At 43.1% G+C, this 24057-nt stretch overlaps 1 long non-coding RNA gene across 12 annotated transcripts in view; it reads right to left on the minus strand.

Moving 5' to 3' along the window:
- Positions 1-24057, minus strand: part of LOC308059105 — a 90495-nt gene that overhangs the window by 22599 nt on the left and 43839 nt on the right. For 8 of the 12 annotated variants that reach the window (XR_013926121.1, XR_013926122.1, XR_013926123.1 and 5 more), the window contains one exon: positions 485-24057. This exon is cut by the window's right edge. This is a non-coding gene — a long non-coding RNA (uncharacterized lncRNA). The other 4 variants (XR_013926130.1, XR_013926131.1, XR_013926120.1 and 1 more) reach the window with 4 other exon arrangements.

Here is a 24057-nt window from a genome sequence, read left to right on the forward strand (position 1 = left end):
AACTATCGTCTTCTGGCAAGGGGCACGCTTGCCTCCGCTCTCTCAGCGCGTTAGGCTGCTAGTGAAGCCTGGAGCCAAGCGACAGCGGCACGCTCCTGTCTAGGCAGGGGCACATATCTCAGCAGGACGTTCCACTGAAAGCCACCTTCTTCCTGGAGAAGCAGATGTTGACTTATTCCATATGAGAGTAGTATAATGTCCCTTATGTCTTGCTCAATTTAGTACATTTGCATTTCTCTGCTTCTTACCACTGGGGATGCCTTAGCTAGTATTTAATGTTTTGGGTTATTTAAATTGGATCCAGATTTTATTCATCTAGGTCTATTAGAATCCCTGTTCTGTTTTTCACACTTATTCTGAGTTACAGCTTCAAAGGTATCCTTCTACTTCCTTGTTTAGTTCAGTCTGGTTTTCTTTTTTCTTTAGAGGCTCCATCTCTTCCCAAGACCAAATACTTGTGAACTGTTTTTTGTTTGGTTGTTTGTTGGTTGTTTTTTTTTTTAATAAACACAGGACTAAAAATTATGTTGTCCCTAACCCCATAATCTTGCCACCTAATTGCATCATTGGCACATCCAATCTTCTCGGTTTCCCCTCCAGCACCACCGTGTTCAGAAACAAAGTTTCTGTCTGCAGAGCTGAAATCTCTGGAGGACCCGACAGTGGGCTGCCTTGTACCAGACATTGCATCAGCCCTCTGCATTCTTGTGCACAGATATTTTTAAAGGACAAACTGGAAAAGGCCAGTAGTGAGGTCAGGCAAAAGTACGAAACAAAATACCTTGTTATCTGGAAAAGGGCTGGCATGGTACACTTCTATCTTTTTGTACTTGGCCACATAATGGTAGATTCCCCCTCAGGTAAAAACAAATTGAAAGGAAATGGAAAATAACCTATAATTTCTCTGTCCCTGCAAACATTCCACGCTACCTAAAACACACAAAGCTAATGGAGTTTATAAGGTGAGGGACTTACTAAGAGGGTGAGCTTATAAGAATTTAACGAGGATTTCAATCAAATAAATAACTGCCTTTATACATACCCTCAACCAAAGTCACTCAAAAGTATCTAATTTGAATAAACACACTTCTAGCCTTTCTTATCTGTGCACGTATATGTGTATACATAGATGATATAGGCAAAGGTACAGATAGATTTTTTTTTTTTCTTCTTAGTGAGACGGATAGCCCATGCAGGCTGAAAAGCTGGATAAGGAGTAGCTCTTAGCTCCAGCCAGAAACAAACCACAATCTCAGATGGGAACAAGACAAGAAAGATGTGTTGGTAGGGACTGGGCAACACACAGAGGTTCCCACTAGACAGGAAAGACTGCTCTAGAAGATGAATGTGGACCCTTTTGAGAGACGTCCTTTTCCCATCCAGGAGCCTGCTAACAGCACCAAATCCCATGCTGGCCAGGGCACCTGCAACACAAAAAGTATTGGGAAAGCCCCGCTGGGTCGCACCACCTAGCCCAGTACTCTCCAACAGCAGCAAGAGAAGCAGCTATTTAGCTATTTATTCTCCTCATACTCCTGGCAGCTTCCACAACTCCCAGACTGAGGATGTTAGGGGGTACATCCCTATTTCCATTAGCATCGGTATATGGACCTAACTAAATGTCCAGACTAAGGCATTTCCCTCTGAGCGATCTGCATCCAGAGTCTCTTGTTGCAAGAGATTGAGAAATTAATTCTCTGCGGCGTGAAAAGTAGTTCCTTGTATCTATTTTAAACCAAATTCTGGTAGTTTTAATGCATACTCCTTGTTACAGTCTTGCACTAGACAAGGTCTGGTCTAGGTTAGCACTTAAGAGTCCTAGACCCCAGACTAGACCCCCAGGCGTGGTCCTGGTTTTGCAGTACCTTAACCACCAATTCACCATGTCATGAACAACCATCATATCCCCTCAACCCCCACTCCAGCCTGAGAAATCCCAGCCTTTTTAGTTTCGCTTCAGAAGGCAATTGCTTCACCCTCTTAGTTGGTTGCCTTTCCACTGTATCCTTAAATTGTGGAGACCTGAATCACACGAAGCACCCAAAAGATGCATTGAGGTTTCACGTAGGAGCAGAACAGTGCTTTCTGGGTGTCTCTCAGCACATTCCCAGCAATGCCCAGCACTGTGCTGATGTTTTGGCTGCCACAGCATCCAAGCAGGGATTTTAGAGGACTGTCAAGGACAACACCACGATCTCTTTCCTAAGTTTTAACTACCAGTTAAATGCTCAGCATTGCGTTAGCAAGATTTAGATTATTTCTCTCTAACTGCATCACCCTACATTCATCTACAGCGAAGCTCATTGGCCACATTTTGTAACCACTGAGTTTTGTGGGCCGTGCTTTCTGGAGTTCCTCACCATCGGCACAGTATTTGACTGAAGAAAAAAAAAAGATCCCTAGTAGCATCTGCAGATTTGGAGATGTCACCACTCGTTCTCCTGTCAGCTGAAGTCTGGCCAGTCTAATTTGCCTTCCCGGTTCTTTGCACTTTTGCCAGTCCTTTTGGAGATGCTCTGGGTTAGTCCCATACCTGTGGGACCTTCTCCAGGTTCCAGTTTAAATATTCTTCTGTGCTTTTAATTAACAGTGCCAGTATCTCAGCAACATCCCTTGCTGAAGAGCATCCTCCACAAGTGTCATGGATGGAAGCTCATATTGGTTTAGCTTCCTCCTTGGTTGGGCAGTCAGGTAATCCCCCTCATTAAGACAATTAACAACAAAGCGAGATCTGGCCTAGCTGAGGTGCATCACTAGCTGACTTTCCACGGACCAGTTCCACTTCCCCGCCCCCCCCCCCCCCCCATGTTTCTTAGCCGAAGTGCCATGAAAACTGTTCTCCTTGTGGTCCTCTGCTCACTACACTTCTGTGCATGCAAGTCTTATTTCTTTGGGTTGTTCTTGTTGGTGCAAGAATTCCCAATAAACGTCAGCACAGGCTGAGGCCAGGAATGAAGGCATGTGGATAACCACAGTCCTTGAATTCTGACTTCAGTGGTATGCAAAGCTTCAGAACAGCTTTTAAGGGAAAAGATAATTAAAGACACGGAGGTCAAATGAAAATGGCATAAAATACAGCATGGGTTTAACGAAAGTAGATTGTGCCAGATTAACCTCATACATTTCTTTGACAAGATAACCTACATTCTAGACAAAGGACATGTGACAGATCCCATCTATCTTAAATTTAGTGAAGTTTATGATAACACATGGGGAATGATTAGTAAAACAGGAAGAGATGGGGATTAGCAGAGAAATTGCGAGGATGACAAGCTGTCTCAGGTCAGAAAGAAAGTGTGCTTTTGGAAAGGGGAGGTTGATGGCTGAAAGGAGATTATAAATGAGGTTCCTCCAGAATCAGCTTTGATCCTACTTGATATGACTTTACATAAGTCACTGATGATCAGGGAAGAAACATTAGGAAAACACTGATGAAAACCAAAATAACTCACAAAATGAAATTGTTTTTAGGGAAAAACTGGGCTGCAATATATGAAGGAATGGATAACATTGAAGGCTAGGTTAGTAAAATGGGAAGAAATCTGAAAGCACAGACTGAAGTATCATGATCTTTGGGACTAGCAGCAAGAAATTCTCCTAAAGACTGAATGCTCCTCCCCTGGAAGTGGCTGAAGAGAAGGAGGACCTGTTTCTGCTTGCCCATTTGTAGGAGGGCTGTGAGACACTAATATGAGGGTGTTGTGAAAAAAGCAAATGCCACCCTTGCACACATAAACAAGAGCCTTTTCTTTAGAGGTGGGGAAGGATGCTTGCTATTTGGAGAAATAAAATTTTAAATGGAAGAGGTACAAGGAAGAATTGCAGGGATGATCAAAGGAATGAAGAACCTATTTTTGGTGAAAAGTCTAGAAGAAACTTGAGATAGAAAGACTGACTGAAAGGTGCATGATTGTTACAAGCTAAATTATTTAGGCTAAAATCAGAGTTCACCCAAGAAGAAATGAATACAAGCTTTAAATTGGATTGCTCAGGCTTGAAAAATATGGACTCAAGAATTAGATGAGTTTCTTAGTGTGAGTAAGTGGGACAAGAAAACTGCATACAGTTCTGCAGTGAAGGACATGATGCAATACGGTGCTAGCACTAACCAGGGATGGCACTCAATTAACCACAAAGTTCCTTTCCAGTCCGGTATGTTACCTTTGACAGAAGCCGTAATCCAAATTAAACACCTGAAAAGAGCAGTTAGAGTACAAATTTCCACAGAGCAGAAGCTTATTCCCTGGAGGTTAGTGTCTTTCTTTTAGCCAACAAAATTTAGTCTGACCGACCATCTTGACATTCAGGAAAGGCCAGTGACTTTCTCTTTGCAGTGGCCATCCCTTGCATGTCAGGTCCACAGAGAGCTGTGACCTGCTGCCATCACCTACTTTGGTCCACAAAGCCCTAAACCTGCCGGGAAGGAGGGAGGCTGAGCACAGCCTGGGGGTGGGCACGCACTTGCTTCTGGGATCGAGGTTTCCTCCTGTTGTACATTCACAGCATCTCTGTGCAGCTGACAAAAGCAGGCTGGAGGTGCAGGCTACGAACGTGTCCCGTGGTAGATTGAAAATAGCTAGTGTAAGTCATGGGAAGGGTGAAGATGTGGCAGCATGGATTCCGGTGGGACTGCCGCAGCCCTGCCAGGGACTGGGGGTATGTGTGCTCCAGTTTAATCAACACCAGCAAAGTGTGCTTCCTATGCTGCCATTTTTCATGTAGACATATCCTCCAAAGCTAATAATCCTTACTGTCTGGAGGATTCCATATCTAGAAATATGGTACAGTTTAATTTGTACTTGATATCGTATGAAAACAAGCGGGGAGCTGCGTGCTAGCCTCTCTGGGTTTCTATATACTAATATAGACACATTTCATTACTTTTGTCCAATTTATTGGGGTCTTTCTCAGTCCGCTGATGGCTCACGTTATTCCTGTACATGAAACCGGTCGGAGTGATACATTAGCCAAAGGCTGTTTATGATGCGCTGAGAGATTACCCAATTGCAGTGGTGCTCAAGTGCTTCCCAGTGAAAGCACCACTGCAATTGTAGATGCAGAAAGAGTGGGGTTTTTTTCCTATCTCTTTTTTAATCCTCTCTCAATTCTTTAATGACCCAACCAGTTATATAAACATAGAAAAGTGTTTCAGCAAATGTACTTCAGGGAGGTTTAACAGATCTGGGAAGTATTGTTCTGCAGAAATCATCACTGTTATTGATGCAGGCAGCAGTAACTCAGCTGTGATTTGAAATTTGACAAAAAACACATGAAATGGAAGGGTCATAAATGAAAACGATTAAGCTTTCAGGAGCAGGGTGGAATATGAGAACTAATAGAGCACTGTTTCTTTTGCAGAATTAAACAATTTTGTGGGAGAAAGCTCTGTTTGACAGAAATCAAATTCATTTAGGGTGATAAAATTCAGTGATTTTCTAACCTCAGATCATGAAGCCCCTCATAAAAAAATCTACCCTTTCCTAACCCGTGCATGTTACTTCTAAATAAACTTTAGCAGCTGATTCCTGTAGGGAAACGCTGGAACCTAGGAGAGCTGGCTGTAGATAACAGACATCTGCTACCCACTTCTTAAATGACATGTGAGGGCCCAGGCTCCCCCCAGGTAGCCCCATTCCCATCAAGAAGCACCAGCCCGAATCCGCAGAGCATTGCAGCTGCTTCGCACCACATCAGCAACACAAAGCATCAGGCTGGGTTTATCGCCCGAGAAACAAACGTAGCCTGCCATTTTCATGACCAAAAAAAATGAAGTTCCCAGCCAGAAATATTTCCTTTGAGTTATGGCAGAAGTCTCACAAGAACAGTTGAAATTCATCACCCTTGTACTGGAAGCCTAGAATTGCTTTCACCTCAAAACCAGGCTCCGAGCGCTGGCCTGCAGCCATTAGGGATCAGTGCATTGCCATTTTGATCTCTCTCTAGCACAAGGTGACAGCACCGACTGCCTTTTGGAGGCAAATTATCCACCAGGGCCTTCTTAGTACATTAATATGAATTTAGAGGCCAACTTGAACACACAGCTCTTTGCACTTTTTTTTTGAGCTGCAAGACTCCACGTCTTTCTGCCTTTGCTATACCATGGCAAACAGGGAGCAGACTTCTAATTCCTAATGCTAGTATCCCAACAAAACAAGATTGTAGATTCAGTTGTCAATGGCAACAGCAATATCATTGCTTAGTTTCTAATTAATAGCAGAATGAGTGCAATTGTCAGTAAGTTATGTTTCTACCAACTGCAATTCTGGTTCCTTTCTGCACAAATATAATGCAGCACACAATCCCAATCCAACTGGCCAGAATGGTGCTTGCCTCCAAAGGTTGTAGCAGATGATTCCCAACTTTAATGTTCGAGACCCTTCCTTAGAATGGATGACAAAGACTTCCACACACTGAAATTATTTTTAGTTGGGTTCCATCCAAGTTGTAGATTCCCAAATGGGAAATACTGAGGCTTTTTTGTCCCTGCCCTATTATATTCCCAGCCTGGCTAGGTAGTCCCACAGGGCTACTTTTACAGCAGTGGAAGCTGGATGTGAACTGCCTCTGGACAAAGTTTTTTCCCAATGATGAAAGAAAGACTCTTCCACTCTGCTGCTTGCACTGGGTACCTCAGGTCAGCCAACTGCTGACTGCTATGTGGCTCTGTTTACTGTATTATAATTTTCCTGTAGGTCTTGAGAACTCCGAATTCCCATGTAAAAATAATCCAAATCATCTGAGCTGGTTCACACAGCGAATAACGTCCCCAATCTTTGCACTTGGAGGCAGAGCAACTGCTTCCACTTGAATATTTAGCCAAACGGCATCTACATTTGTCCGTACTTTGCACACCCTCCCTTCCGTTTCCCTGCCTGCAGAAGCAAGGAGTTTTAGGATCATAGGAATGAGTGCCCCAGCAACAAATTGCACTGGTGTGTATATAAAACTTCCCTAATCCTGCCGTACCCCACCTCCAGCTGTACCTTGCTTTGCAGGATATTTATGGATAAGATGATGCAAAGACTTACTACACTTGGATGTAAGGTACGGGTCTGTTAAAGCAAGGATGAACGGGTTTCCTTTGGGGAAACAAAACCAGTTCATGATCTACTTCTTTGTTTTCCTTCAGAGGGAGGAAAAGTTCAGGCTGTGACTACCCTGGGAGGGGTGGGACCTTCTGCAGGATGTCTGGTTGTAGCCAAAGATTTCTCCGGGCAGCCAGGTGAGATATGGAAAGAGTTTCCCAGACTTTCTGTTTCCCTCTGGGCAAGCAACCATAGCGTACAATTCCAACATCTGAAACCCCATCTTAAAACCAGAAAAAGATTTTGACCCTGTGACTCTGTCTTGAAGGCTGCTGCACTGCTGTAATAGAAACCTTCTTCCCATTTCCAGCCTATATTTATTCATGGACCGCTTACATCTGTTTCCTCTTGCACCAGCATTGTCCTCTACCTTAAATATCTCTTTTCCTTTGTAGAGTTTACCTCCCTAATGTATTTATAGATAGCAATCATATCCCATTCTCAGCCTTCTCTCTGTTTGTCGTAATAATGCTAAGCATTTATATAGCATTTTTTATGTCTGAAGTTCTGCACAGACATTATGAGTTTCTCCTCACCAGGAAGATGGGCAGATATGAAATATGAGAGTTTTCATTTTTTCATTTTTGGCTCTTTGTGCATGTGTGTGATGAGATCATTCAGGCAGAAAGCTGAAGCTGTCACACTGCAGAGAAGCATCACATTACAGCCAGGAGAAGAGTCAGAATTCACAAGCACCACACAGCATCCCAGGGAACAGCCTGGACCAAGGCCTGTTTCAGCTTGGGTTTGCTCTATACCAGTTTTCCCCACCTCCCAAATGGAGGTGTTTCGTAACAGTCCAAAAGCTGACCTATTAAAGAAGCAACGTTTTAGTAGGAACAACGTTATTAAATTTCCCAGTAACACATAAAAGAAAATAAACTTACAATATGTATTCTCTTTGTATGCCATTTCAGCACTCTGGCTGCACTGTCACTCACCAGTCCAAGGGTCACAGCTGAGCGTGCTTTGTTCCAAATATCTTGGAGGATCGTGTGTTTAGAGATTTTTAAATGGGATGATAATGGCTTCATATCTCCAAAAGCAGAGGAATCTATCTGGAGGTACTGAAAGAATATATATTAAAAATCAATGAAGAAATGAGATATGTGTAATGGCTTCCAAGAAAATCTTGCAAACAGCACAAAGCCTATGTGAAAATCTGGCAGGATCTCTGGCTAGTTTTCAGAAACATAGCACGGAACACGTAAATCTTTAGTGCTCAAGGAGCTGGAAAAAGAAAGCAAGGAATCAGATCTTATACACACAAAAGACAAAAGCTGAGCTTTCCATTTCAAAAGTTACTCAATTCATGTAAATGCAACCCAGAGAGTTTAAATTCAGCAAGAGTCCAAGCAAAATCAAAGTGCTAGACATCAATTCCTCAGTAAAAGGGAATTTCAAATATCCGTGTATCCTTGTATCTGATATATATAAAAAAAAAAAAATAAAAAAAAAAAAAGAGAGAGAGAGAGACAAATTAAATCAATTTAAATCAATGGGTAAGTGTCTCTTTTCTGACGAAGTCCTATTTCACACTTCAGCTGATTTCCAAAAGGCAAGTTTCATTGCCTCCTTGTGACAGCTGCAAAGCTGCACAGAAAGTTGGCCATGTCAACAAAAACGCTGATGGCTCTTACCGCAGCATTGTCCTCCTTCCTCTTTTTCCAGTGTTGACAGTTGGTGGGAGAGGAGAGAGAAAGGATCTAAACTGGAAAAGATGCAATATTCCTAATATAAATTAAAGCACAGTTTTAAAAGCAAAGACGACCCGATAGATTGCCATCTCACTTGAGATCTGCATCTCCTCCTGAGCCTCACCAGGGCAGCAGCCTCCAGCAGGGACGGGTGAGACCAAAGTGACTCCTAAATTCTAGAATGCGGTAATTGCTTTTAAATCTATCTGGGCTTCAAAAGCAAGCACATGGCTGAAAAAGGGGTCTCCCTCCCTGCTTTAGTCCCTGGAACACCCCAGCACCCCCAGCTCAGACCCTGCAGCCAGACCTGAGCATCCTCAGGACTCCCTTGCACCCAAGCACAGCAAAAAGCAAACCAAATGCCAAGGCAATGGCTGCACCCACAGCATGTTCTCGTTCTCACTGGGCAATGTCAGAGAAGGTGTTACAAATCAGCGGCTAGCTGAATACATGCTGTAGCAGCAGACTCTCATGCAAAACCAACAAAAAAAAAAAACCAAAGCAGGCCAGAACATAAATCCAGTTGCCAGCAGAAGGACCTAGAACTACCAGACTGGTAGTAGCAAAACTTCTTTACTGACGGGTCATCGAACCAACAAAAGACAATGTAATATAGACTGTTAAATGATGAGGGCTTTATCAAACAACAAATAGTAGAAAAGGATTGTAAGATTCAAATCAACTTAAATTACAGGTGGGACAATCCCAGCTCATAATTACAGTTTGTTTATTTTGAGCAGGTCTGTTTAAGACCTGCTTATTAAAGTCAATTGAACTGAAGATCTCAAGGACCTGAATGAGAAGCATAAAAACCCCTCCGAGTCAAAGGGGTGAAATAAAATCTGGTATGTTCATTCTAAATGCAGAGAAAAGACAGACTTCATAGACCATGCTGGACAGAAATGCACACCAAAAATGATAGTAAAGATGCCTACGAGAAAGGGATGAAGACTGAGTAAAGAAAACCACCTCTTAACTTTATTTGCTATAAAAATGGAAGGATGTATTTACTGCAGTCCTGCAACTTTATCCTCAGTCCAATTTGATATTTTCATTAATGATGTGGAAGATGGGACACAGCAAACGCTTATTAAGTTTATAGACAACAACTAAAGCTGTGAGAGCAATGGAGGACAGGACTGAAATTCCAATTGCATTAGCAAATTGGATAAATAGCTTGCAAAAATGGGATTCAGTTCAAGTGTGAGGACAAGCATGAGGCACAACACTTAGGCAGGAGTAATCAGTTTGCACAAATACAAGATGGGGAACAACTGGTTAAGCAGCAATTCAGCATAAAAGGGTGTGAGGGTTACAGGGGATTATAAAATAAGTGCAGCTCAGCGATGTGGGGCTAGTACAGGAGACAGAAACACATATGGCACTGCAATGCATAAGCAGGATAATAGTCAGTGAAACACGTAAGGTAGTACTTTCTCAGTGCTGTGTAAAGTCTGTGCTTTAGTATTGTGTCTACTTTGAATACTTTAAGAAAGTCGTTGACCACAATCCAAGGAGAAACAGCAAGTGATCAGAGGTTTAAAATATCTGACCTACACAGGAAGAGCAAATGATCCAAAAAATAAAAAGATGGAGGGAAGACATGGTGGCAGTTATTGGAGGGATATATAAAAGATAATCAAGAACTGCTATAACACAAGTGGAAAGTGTTCAAAGGAAAAGTAAACACACAGGGGTTTTTAGCTTGATATATAAATAGTAAAGAAAAGAGCAAGGTCATTAGACACTGAAGATGGGACCAATATTAAACATAATCTTGGTGAGGTCCATAAACTAAATGGGCACTTTAGCATATTTTCATTAAAGGTGACAGTACAGAATACTCAGATGATGCAGAATAAAGGCACAAAGTAAGGTCGCTATGAAACAGAGGCTAAAGTGAGGTGGAACCAAAAGTCATGCCATCAATGTGTCCAAATCACATCTACCCAAAAAATCCAGGAGAGCTGTCATATGAAATGTACTGTGATAGCAACAGCAAATATAATACCTGCACTTAAGAAATAGTATAAAAGAGTAGTAATAAATCCTGGCAACGTACCTGAGTCAATTCTGAAAGAAGCAATAATCAAAGTTACAGAATTAAGGGAAAATGGTGAAATAAAATTCAAAATAGATTAATCTGAAATATCTTGGACTAACCTAACTTACTTTCTACGGTGTATTTGGGCTTTAGAGGAACATCTGTTATAGCACTGCATGGGAAATGACCTAGACAATATGACTTAGTACCAGCTACTTAGCAAGGGGCTGAAAGGAGGTAAATAAGTGTATTCTCAAATAATGATTTCATAGATGATCTTATTCAGCAATATTTATATTAGAGGACTCAGCAAAAAAAGCATGAGGGTAGTTAAGTAATATGCTGATAAGACAAAGCTTATGAGCATTGCCGTAGAACAAACACCGATAATTAAAAGGAGGTTGGAGAAAAGGGGTGAAATACACAGCGTAGAGCAGTGGTAGTGAGGGGTGGGTGGGAGGTGCAGGCAGGAGGTGGAAGGGTATCAGCTTGAGGAGAAGGAGGACACGAGCGAGCTGCTTTATTACAAGAGGTACCGAGCAAAGGCAATTGCACAAGACCCAGGGCAGGGGAATGCTGAGGTGTCCTCTGGAGCCCTGCGGGCAGCTCTGGCGATCCACATTCCCAACGATGATGAATTTAAGCTATTTACTCTGAAAAAGGTGCACAGAACAGCTTTGAGGATGATCAGGGAAATAGAAAGCTTATCCGAGAAGAGAAACTGTTTAACAAATGAAGGCTGAGAGGGAGTATAATTGTTCTCTATAAACATATCAAAGACGTAAACACCAGGGAAAGAGAAGAGCTATTTAAGCTAAAGGCCAGCATCGGCACAAGAACAAAAAAGGTAGAAGCTGGACATAAATAAGTTTGGGCTGGGGCCATGATTTCTAACCATCAGTGGAACGGAATTTTGGAGAAGCACTAAGGAGCAGGAAATCCAGCTATTTTACAGTGAAGTTTTATTGGTTTGTGGAGGTAACAGGTAAGGTGGCTGCCTGGGACTGCAGGGGGATTTAATTCAATGAGACAGAGAAATCTTTTCAATCCTGTATCTCATAAAAAATGGAGAGGTCTCTCTGGAGTAGGCTGAGCACACATGTATAAATCAGTTGTGCTCATTGCACCAGCGTCTCTTCTAACAGGCGCAGTGGGGGCACAACCACCCATCCGTCAGGACACTGCTGGGATAATAAGACAAATAAGAGAAAACTCTAACGTGAAACTTTTCTCTAATACCTGGCGAGACCCCTGCACTTTAAGCTTTCCCAAAACCTGTAGTGACACATACATGGGTGACACTGTCCATGCAGTATGATGCAGCAACAACTTATCAAACTGTATCAAAAAGCTGGCTATGCAGCTGTATTTAAAACAAAACAAAACAAAACAAAACAAAAACCACAGAAAAAAAAAAGGAAAAAAAGAGAGAAAAGAAAAGCTTTTGGTGATTTCTTCAGGTTAAATCCTGTCATTCCTATTCCATGATTACTACCAAAACAAAAATCTGCAAAAATGGGATCTCTTGCATTACGGTGCCTTTAAATTCAGAAGTAGCTCCAGAGGAAGCCACAGCACACCCAAACATACTTTGCAACAACTAGAGCTGGAAAAATCTAAAACCCAAACCCACTAGGGTATAGTTCTACAAATTTTATGCCTTTTAAGGTGTGTTTTGCACCCCTTTTTATTTCTCAAACTATTTCATGAGAAATATTGCTTAAAATTAAATAAAATATTCTTAAAGTTTCTGGATAAATAGTTATTAAATGCTATAAAATTTCAGTGACTAAAAAAATCCATTTATAAATTATTTTTGGTTTAATGATAGTTTTGATAAAGTTTGAGGAAATATTCCATTAAATTTGCAGTAAAACAATTGCAATGCAGTTCATTAGAAGTAACAAATTTTGTAAAAGTTTACAGTTTATTAGTTTTCAGGTGATCTTTTTGACAAAAATTATATTTCAGTGAGAATTTAGCAATACCTGAGAGACACTTTCCACTCAGCACTTTGCCAGTGAGAGCAATGTTGAGTCCTGAGCTGCGTTACAGATGGGGAGGTGGGGGACAGCAGAGCATCTGCCCAAAGGGAGAACAGTGCATTAACAAAACACCAGACCACAACCCCCACCTCTCTGTAGCAGTTCATTTCTGAGAGTACACAAGCAAGTATATGAAAAACAGTAAAATAATTTTTCTATCTGTGAAAAAAGTGCTGTACATTATGTATCTTGCAAAACTGTATAGCTTTTGAAAGTTCTCTCTGCTGAAGAATAAACTCCATTTCCCTGGTCTGGGTATGACTGTGAGAAATGCTGTGAAATTAAGTTATACTTGGAGATAGAACTCCAGCAAACCCCAAAACTGACAATGCAAATCATGTCTGCACAGTAGATCTGTACAAGGGTGCGGGAATTACAGGAATCCTAGGCAAGTCCTGCATCAAAAGGCAAAATTTATGCTGAAGCCGAAGGGATGATACAAAGTCAATGCATCACTTAAGTTCCCAAAATGCAACCTAAAATAAGACTCCCTTAAGCAGGGAGGGAGCTTACTCCTTGCTGTAAAGGCTCCCACGAGCAGCCTGCCCGGGGCGAGTGTGTCAGGACACACAGCCGAGTCCTGCTCTGCTCCTCCGCTGGAAGGAGCTAAGGGACGTGCGAGACTCCTTCTGGCCTGCTAGAAAATCCCAAACTATCAGAAAGCCTCTTTTGAATTCATACCTTATAATTAAACTCAAATCCAGAGACAGTTCTAACATTTATTTGGTATAGTATGGTTTCTTTACGGCCACTTACATAGCAAAGCCAGCTCTCAACAGGCCAGTGGCAGGACCCTGGATTTAAGGGAGCTTTAATGCTGTAGTGCTTGTCAACAGCATGTTGTTGCCTTTAAATGCTATCATAAAAAAGAAAAGCAAATTAAGCTATCAAACAATAATTCTCCAGTGTGTTACAGCTGGTACACGATAAAGAGAACCTTTTTATTTATGGGACTGAAGCAGGAACCTGGAGATGCAATTATGTCTAGAGTAGAGGGGATCAGATGGAGCCAACTGCCCATGCCCCTACCAGTCAGGAGGGAGGAACCTTCGGTGCATCAACTGGAGTTGGGCTGGTACCCTGACAGCTCCAGGTTTAAAAACCCTGGAAGGGCTAACAAGGCTCTTTGGCTTTCTGAGACCAGATTTTCCAACAGGATAACATTAAATAACAAGTGATGGTGAATGCTACATTAGCAAAGTGTCTTACTACTCAGAGGTTTATTCCATAAACAAACCCACTGATGGCAGCACGGACACTTCTGCTCAGGGGTGTGCACACTGAAATGCAGATAAACATTATACAGACAACCAGATGGGCTCGGAAATAAGTTCAGAACCTTTAAACACTAATCTTGTTCTTACCACAAAGGAGGAGGATCTTTAAGGGGCATCTATGAAATCAAAAATGCTTTGGAGGAGGATGAAAGGGACCACTCTCACATGGCAGAGCTAGGAGGCAGACATGGGAATAATCAGGCAGGAGGTCTACCAAAAAAACCCAAACCAACAAACAAAAAAAGAAAGAGGCATTTTTTCATTCAGAACAACTGAATTGTGGAGGTTATGGTGACACCACATTTACAAGCCCATTTCATGGAAATTCATGGAGAATTGATTCATCAGTTGTTATGACGCAACACCCAGTTTGAGGCGTTTACAACCCATGAAGCTATGAGGATATATGAGGATTTTTACCTGCTAATTCACCCTGAATTTACCTATTTAATAATATATTTTCTTTAAGCATTCACTGCTAGTGGCCATAGGCCAAGCCTTTGGTCAGGCCTGGTGGAGCCCTCTGCCTCTGGTGTGCCACAGGATCACTGCATCGCTGAGGCTCGGCTCCACCGTCTGTCCTTCCCTTCTCTTCTTGACCCCAGCCAGGAAGTTTTCAAATTCAAAGACGCTCTCCTACCAGGGAATGTAGGTAGGTACCTGACAGACTGGGATGTCAGTCTCCTGTAGGGTTTACGAATACTGCCAACACAATTTGAGGACAACAGTTAGGAATGCCACCTTTGTTATTATCATATTATGATGCTTGCCCAGGGAATGGGCACTCGCTACCAGGCAACTTGTCTAAAAAACAGTGTCTGATTGCTTGTTGTGCTCTAAACTTTCCCTTGTGCCTCACTGCTGAAAATTATGCCTAATCCTCTTGAGACAGATACTATCCACTATGTTCAAAATGGGCATTACTAAGAAATTCTTCAACTCTGAGCCTCCATGGGGTCCTGATTTCCCACGTCATCTTGATTACCAAATCAGGTAATTTCCCCAATGCCTCCAAAAATCCTCTCCAACAGTAACCAAGAATGCATGTTTGGCATACGCAGCATGCAGGCAGAAACAGCAAGTTCCATAGGACTGATTTACAGGTGCAAATGGCATTTTGTGAGTTTCAATATTTTACTGCAAGAATTTTTTTTTGGCTTCCCTTTTGATCCCTAAAAACTACAAACTGAGATCTGAAGGAAATGCAGAACTTGAAAACTCCAGGAAGAAAGGCCAGCATTGATCAGCTCCTGTGGTTATTCTTGGTCATAGGAGGTCTTCAGAAATGCCTGTTACGGAACTTCTCAGTGCCACAGAACAGCTTGTGCTCTCACCTTCTGCACATGCATCCCGGCACAGGTGTAAGAGAGAAAGTTAAGCAAAGCATTTCAACCGCAGTCAGACCTTCCTTGCTTTGGTGAGTTTCAATCACAGAATTAATGTTTTTTGTAGTAGCTTTCATATACTTTAATAGTCTAAGGGCTCCAGCCACTAGAAGTAGGTCAAATATACACAAAGCCTTTCAAATCCAGAACTCAACAGACCAAAAAAACCAACTTAGTTCAAAATGTTAATATCTCTCCATAATTCACTCCGCTGTCCTTTTGTAAAACCCTGCCACTGATGTAGCCATAAAAAAAAATATATATATAAAGTGCAGCATAATGGACTTTCAGAAATTAAGTCATTTAACAAAAAGAAACCCCAGACAAGTACTTTACATTATGCATTTATGACTAAGTTTTCTAATTAAAACAGGTAATAAATATGTTCACATGAAAGGCATCCCGTATGATTTCTTGTCTCAACTCAGTGACTTCTATTATTTCAGCGCTCTAAAGCAAAATCATATTTATCACAACTAATTATCCAGCTAATTCCTTGAAATGGTCCTTTCATTTAATTATCCTCTAACTTAGGGTCTTCCGTAACTAACAAGAAGCAAGCTCGAGAGACAGACGATAACTTGCAATCCACACTATCAAAGCAGCTCAGCTATAAGCTTTGATAAGGAAATATCATATTTATAACTAGGTGCTTCAGAAAGAGGTCCACTATGCCAGCATTTCAAAGCTGTCATTTCCAGTAGTCTTCGCGTGTTTGTTTCGATACTTCTTAATCGCTGATTTTACTGGCACTTGCTCTCTTCTATTTGATGCTGCATTCTCCACTTACCCTGATCCACAAATTTTCCATATAGATCAGATAGATATATAGACCTTGCATACTCTGTAGTGCACAGAATGTTACACAAACAACATTTTAGCCTGATTAATGGGTTTGTGTGCCCCATTAAAAACATCTTGCTTGGCTCTTGCTTCTATTACCTTAGTCAGTCCCTTTATGTAAGTTAATCTTGCCCATCATATCACATTTGTCTCTGGGCGACTATTTCCTTCATTCATCCTCTTTTCCTTGCTTCACTTCTCGCTTGCCTTTCCCTTGAAATGCGCTGGGAAGTCCGTGCTGCAGGTGGCCCGGTCTGCTGTGCCCGCGCCCCTGCCATGGGATGCAGATGGAGTCTGCTCAAAGGTGGGGAGAAGCCACAGCTCAAGGCAAGGCTCCGGACCGAGGAGTGAAGCGGTACGCATTAACCAGATGGAAACTCACAGCGCTTCTCGATGGCACCCCAACACAGGGCAGAGCAGAGAGGGTGAGGTGGAGACTACAGGCCACCTGGAGCAAGCATAGATGCATAGATGCACAAAAAGCCCTCGAGGCGCTGCTAAAGCAGGGCCAGCTAAGCCCCTGCCAAAATGCTAGAGGCTGGTCATACGGCACAGGAAACCTGGCACAGACAAGTCCCAGGTCCCACAGTATCCAGTAAAAAAAACATAAACATTTACTCTGCAAATACCTACAGGCATCAACTCTGTCACTTTGCACCCCTCCCCATGCTTCAAAGCAGAAGTGTTGCCCCTCTCTTTCGTTTCTTCCCTAAAGTAGAGATGCTCACATCAGTTTTCAGTCTGAATTGTAACAGAAGGGTAAATCCTTCCCAGCCACAGGAGATACTCTGGATTTGTACAAGCACAGACAAGAGGAAAGTTTTACCTTTCTTGCTGAAATTTAATGTATCGAGTCATTTTATCAGCCTAGAACTTCCTAATTGGAACCTGAAGCCCATATGTTTATTTGAAAGTCTCCTGGGATACTGCTGGCTCAAATAGTATAGATCTGCCCCCCCGCGTATGCATCCACGGCCTCATGATGATTTTACCCTCTGCTTGCAAGAGATCAAGACCAACCAGAGTGTAAATTAACCATGTCAATGCTGTTCTAATATACTGCATGCTGTGCCACTGCCTTACACTTAAAATCAATGGCACAAAAGGCTGCCATCAGGAGCAGAGCTGGTGTGCCCCATGGGGTCTGCCATGAAAATCCAGCACTAGTCAATTAAATCCTGTTAGTTTGCTGCTTTGGTTTTACAGCAAGAGCACTGTTGGTACACAAACAAAAGGAGCCACATCACTTTGTGCTCCTCAGCAAAGCACACCCAGGGCAGGGCTGCTCTCCCGGTGGAGATGGGGTGAACTTGCACAGAACAGAAAAGTTACTGTCAAGTCCATAAGAGTAGAGGCAGCATTAGAGAGGATATTTTTGCCCGCTTTACTGGAAAGAATGGGTTCTTTGACTGCTCTCTGCTGTTTACAGGTTACCTTCACATTCCTCAGGGTACTAGGGAATAGAATTCTTTGCAAAGCAAGTGAGAGCAATACTTAAGTCAGAGAGAGCACAGTGACCTGCTGAGGTTAACATGCTTTCTGCTGGACCAGTCTTGTGGTGAACGTTTTCAGGTACAGAATGTCATTGTGTCAGGTACAATAGCACCTTGCTGGTAGATTGTGCTCCTGCTCAGTGCAAGATCCTCTGTGGGCCACAAGCCGTATTCCCTTGCTCTTCCTGCAAGAATTCCTGCTGGCTGCTAGAAAGAGGAGCAAAGACTGCGGTGAGGAGAGATATCCTTCAGGGAAAGACAAGGACTTTGTCCATCTGCATCTTCTTAGGAAATATCCCTGACAGGACAGATTAACAGAAAAGGAGATCCACCATCAAATTAACAGATCTTGATCAACACCATGCCAAGCTGCTGCTGGCTCCAAAAGGGGCACAGATCACCTGCATCCCCAGCTGCCAGGGACAGTCAGGTCTCCGTCTTCTGCATGGCATCAAGGGCATTGCAGAAGCCATGACAAGCGTCAGCTGAGATTTCTGAAACGCCGGAGCCTGTCTTCTCTCCTCTGGGAGATAAATTACCCGAGAAGAGGCAAAGGGATGGCTCAAGCCTACCTAGCTTTAGGAAATGGATCGGTTGGCAGAAGGAAGGGAAAAGGAGGGAAAACACAAAGCCCCAAGCTTTCAGCCCAGCACAGCAGTGCCAGGGCTAAGAAAGCCCACAGCAGGGGTGGCCGGGTGGGTGCCTCTGCTTTCCCACCGGTCACTGGAGAGTCCCGCAGGGCTGAGCCAAGAGGGGCAGACCCCAGCCTCGCCTGCAGCACCAGCCAGTGCCCGTGCTGGCTCCATGCACGTTGCCTGCGCTCCCCAAGCTCCGCACCTTACACTGGAGGGTGGTCCCTCCACCAAATCCCACCCTACATCAGTATGCCTGAAGCCCCTTTGGCCACGCTGGAGAGACCTCCGCCTGCCTCACAGCTCAGGGTTTGCATTGCCCGAGAGCCAGCGCTGCCCCAGCCTGTGCTGCATAAAGCTCCAGCATGGGGTTTCCTTAGGTCCAGCTGTATCAAATGTGATGCTCAACTAGTTTTTCTTTCCCACCTTGGTGAGTTCTGGTGGCGACACTGCAGAAGCTCCTCCATCTCCACCACCAGCTCCCCTGCGCCAGCTCTCCTGTAGCTCAGTAGCATTAACAAGCTCTTCTCAGCTGGCTGCACTGTGGACAGTTCTAAGTCTTGCTTAACACAGTAGGGTTAATCAGCACTTTTGTGGGTATGTGGCAAGAAATATTTCTTGCCATCACATACTAGCAAACACACCAGACCTCCATAGCTATCAACCCGTACCATAAACATCTACCAGCTGACCCCACTGCAACACATCAAAAGATGTTGTTTCTTTCCCCTGCTAGTAAGTGATATTACCTTCTGATTTAGAGCACGGTAGCAACTGGGATACATTTAGTACCCTTACCTGCTTTCCAGTGAGGTTACAAACTGGAGCTCAAGTCAGACAAGGAACAGTCCTCGCTCATTGTCTCTGAGTAATTCAATGGCAAACAGTTTTGCACAGAAGGCAACTCAAGGACAAACTGAAAGACAAGAATATTTCACCTTTGGATAAGGCTTTCACAAATGTTCTGTATATTCTACTGCATTATGTACTTCCCATGCACCTGGATACACATGTAGAAATGTGGACTACAACAATATTTCACGGGACAATACCCTGCTAAATTTCACAGCCAGGTCTAAGGATTTAATCCTTGACCTGCAGTGGGTCACTATAACTCCTTGCTCTGAAGAGCTCTCTATCTACACACAGGAAAATTAATCTCCAGGAGTTCCATAATAGGAGGGGCTGTTGCTCCTGTATACTTCAAACACAGTTGCTCCTAAAATTGACTACATATTAGTCTCTAACAGAGCTGACCAGCTAATCTTATGTCTTGTTGGGCAAGGTTTTATTACACTTCTAAAGCAATTCAGCGAAGTCCCCTCTTGGTCACTTCATAAAAGTTAATAACAAATATAACTATAAGAAGCACCCATATGTTCCTACAGTAGCCAGTGTTATGCATTCACTGCAGGGAATGTTTTTTTCTCCCTTGGAAAACCAACATAAACCAACTGCAAAGGTCTTTTAGCTAAAGCAAGATCTTCCTCACTCTGTAGAAAGAGCTAACATTTCTGCAAGGTTTCTACAAGAGGAACAAAGGGAATTTGCAGAAAAGAAGCCTTGTACCGAGACCACCTTTTTATCACATTTTCTGCTGAATATGTGCTGAGCTGACTGGAATAACCTCCATTGGTACCCGTGCCTACTTGGATCACCCAGGTACGGTAGCGTTGGGGTGGCCGGTGTTACGTTTGGCAGAGCTCTGTGTGCTGGTAGGTAGTTATTCATGCAATACCATCAGGAGTAGTGCTGTAGTACAGCTCATGTGCAGCAACACTGAGCGGCAGCTCCAAAGCTCAGGCAGTTGCGAAGCATGTTTCCCTCCCGGGAGGCAGGAGCTGTGGAGAGCACACTACGTTAGCCCTCCGAAATCTTCATTTGCTCTCTGTTCCTCTCAGGACTCATCTGAGGATGGAGACGCAGCTCTGTGAAGCTCTCAGCCGTTTGCACGTGAGCTCTCCTTCGCTCCAGAGGCAGTCATCAGACTTGAGAGCCTGGAAGCTGCCTGTGGGGGTCCACCTGGAAGAGCTCAGTTTGGAGCTTTCTCTTACAAAACTTCTTGCTGTTGAGCAGGTCCCTGGGGCCACAAAGTGTATTTAGAAGCCTGCCATACATTTTTGCCCGGGAGGACAAGCTTGTCCACGATGCTGGGCAGCCAGCCACTTCGCCCACTGCTGCCATGTATACTTTTCTCCATAATCTGCACATGCTCTAAGAGCCCAAATATAAATACAGGAAACATAGCTCATGCATAAGGAGCAAGATCATGCTCATTTTCATTTTTCTTTTCATAAGGAAGATTACTTTATCACACTGAATTAATTTGCTAATACATTTTCCCTTAGGGCATGTATGTTTCCTTGATTGAATTAGTTATTGAAATTGATTATAGTTTAAGACCCACCCCCCCAATGTGTGCAAGGCCCTGATTTATTATTATTCAACAGTTCGACTGTTGTGCATTTGTTAAATGGACATACTTGTGGATTTAACTTAGCTATTTTGTTAGTTCCCTGGCAATGAAGCTGTGGACGTCACACACAGTTTGCACAATTTTTGGTCCATGTAGCACTTGCTGTTCCTCTAAAACTAACCGGTGCAGCAATTGCCCACTTCAGTGCAAACACATTGGAGGAACCTTCCTGTTAGGCTGTGGAGACTAAAGGCATTTTCTCCTTTGCTGCTGAAAAGAAAAGAGGCAGGATGCATGGAGCTCTGCATGGAGCGAAGGAAAAATTGCTGTTAATTCTTTCCCCAAATAAAGGGATTTGTTTCTTTTCTTTGTCTTTACGTGTGGCTCTGGGTTAGCCACTTACACTCTTGAATTTTATTTCTGATTTCGTGAAATGGTAAATCTAATGCTGAATCATAAATCTAAAACTCTTCCCTCCTTACCTCAGAGGGCTGAAGGGAAGATGACCCCAGTAATGTGTATTCAGAACAGCACTCTCAGTACCAAGCTGTGAACGAATGAGTTCAGGTAATGAGAAGAGAAAAATTGCTTTAATGCAGTCTGGTCCAGATGCATGCCAGCTTAATCCAGCTGACCTAGCAAGACATACTTTTTGGAATAGTGAGAAGAGCCAGAGGAGCCCTTAGCTTTTGCAGAAATCAAGGGAAAAAATAAACATTAAACACTTACCAAATTGCAACCCTCGGCAGATATTTACTATTCCAGGCACAGGGAGGTGTGTGTCATAGCTACAATGGCAGTGGAGTTGGAAAAAGTTGATGCTTCTTTACAAGGTTCACATTTGTATCAACAGACAATTCTATATAAAGGCAAGAAACAGTTACTTTCCATACGGGAGTACGGCTGGATCAAGAACCTCCCGAGAAACCCCACCATTACTGCCCAGTGGCAGTTTACACCACACACACACACACGCAGATGGAGCTGCTCTCCAGCCAGCGGACAGTTTGTAGGAGCAACTGCGAGTCCCGCACAGGCTGGTTCTCCTTCTCAGAGCAGCAAAACCGAGCAGCAGATTAACCGAGACCTGCCAGGAATTCAGCACGCCCACAGGTCTCAGCAGGAATAGGGAAGGTAATTTCTTTGAACTCTGCCACTTTCTTTTACACAGTTTTGAAACAAACTGCTTCCCTGCACCACATCCAATATGCTGCTTTTTGTACTGAAATTAAGAAACAAGGAGGCGTCCTACCACGGCTAATTTAGCACCTGTAAACGCCATGGCTTGCAGCGCTGTGCAATGGGCAGAACACCAACCCCAAACCAAGTTCCAGTAGTGCGTTTGGATACAAGCTTGAAAATATACACCCGCTATTTATTCCCCCGGCATTCCGATTGCATGTTCACCCATGATTCCTAGGGCATTAAATTTAATCAGAAAGGACAAACACTGAGACTTGCTCATGTTGTATTCAAAATAATTTCATTAATTTTCACATCAGAAACAGCACCTTCTTTTTCAAGTTAGTTTAACCTATCTCCCCCTGCTTCTAGTGGATGTAAGAGCTTTGGGCAAGTAATTTAGGATTAAGAATGCAGGATCAGTCTCAAATGAAGTATATCCATACTGATGGCACAGAGGCGTTGCTATTTAACTGTGGGGGAGGTGGCTTACTGCAGACTCTTGCAGAAACTGTTGAAGTACCCCCGATACGTGTCGTTCTTCCATAGCCCGCCTGTGCCTCCCCAGGGGCTTCCCATCTCAAATACTTCAGCTGCACCGACCTTATCTATGGCAAAGGTTCAAGTCCAGTTTACCAAAGGAGCTGTTATTAGTCCAATACCTGGTTTGACAGTTTGCTTCTGTGAAGAATTGATCTGTAAAATACAACTTAACAGTAAAAAGGAATTGGCTTAGGAGCTGTGAATTCAGCCAGCTACATGGATGACAGAGCAAAAATGTTCCCTCTTATTACTCCTGATCAAAATGATAAAATCTTCAGCATCTTCTGATGCATTTCCCCATCTGTCTGGAAGTTGAAGACAATTACTTCCAAGTGTTTCTGATGTTTCTTCTACTTATTGTTGGACTTTTATTCCAGCAACCATTTGACCTAACGTCCCCAATTTTTCTCCCAGCTTCTTGCAATCTCAAGCAGTAGCGTTCTGGCACACTGTCCATTACAGTCAATCAGACACAACTGTGTCCAGTGCTTCCTTGTAGCTTTGCTGTTAAATCCAGCAAATCCTGGACCTCCCGCTGCTGTGAGCTGACAAGTTACCTTCCGCCATCTGGAAGATGTGAAATGCACTAAAAATAATAATAATACTAATAATTTTTAATGGATCGAGATTCATTTTCATTACTTTTTCTCCAGCTTCAGTCACCTTTGAGCTCACCTTCTTCAGAAAAACTTCAACGGATCCTAGCTAGTAATTGGATTTGTGGCTCCGAGAGTCACTGCCCCCTCCCAAGGCACATCTGTAGCAGCTCTGCTCACCCCAACACAGCTCCTCAGATGTGCGGCCAAAGCGAGTGCCGAGGGCTGGACCACACATGAGAAGCCAGCAGCAGCAGCCTCCCAGCACCGTCCTGCTAGACTTAATTTGAGCCCCACGATCAAGCACACATTACAGACCTGCCTCTGTTGGGAGAAAGGTAGATTGCAAACTTCTATTCTGTTGAAGTGATTTCAAGGCCGCTTTGGAAGATGTTTAACTAGTGGCATTCAACAAAATGTGGGAAGAGCAAATGTGAGGGGGTCCCATAGCTGAGGAAGTCAGCAGGGAAAATCTGTATTTCGTTACCTTTCATTGTCAGAGATGTCAGCTCACACATTTTTATTGTGTCTCTCTTATTTGTTTTCTTTAGGCTTTTCATGATTAAGAAAGAATAGCTGATGTCTGATCATAAAAAAAAGAAAGAAAGAAAGAAAAAAAAAAAAGACAATTCTGGACCAGATTATTATAAGAAAAAGCTGGAAAACAGGTACATGAGTGAACTGCAAGCACCAGACAACAGCAGGCAGTCTAGTTAGCTGAGCTGCTGAATTACCAAGGCCGGGGTTCCTACAGACCGGACCCATTCTCATACAAACTCCAGCTGAAGCTCCCACATCTGTGACAGTTGTCATCTTTCC

Source organism: Falco punctatus (assembly GCF_963210335.1).
Source record: "Falco punctatus genome assembly, chromosome: 2".
NCBI classification, from domain to species: domain Eukaryota; kingdom Metazoa; phylum Chordata; class Aves; order Falconiformes; family Falconidae; genus Falco; species Falco punctatus.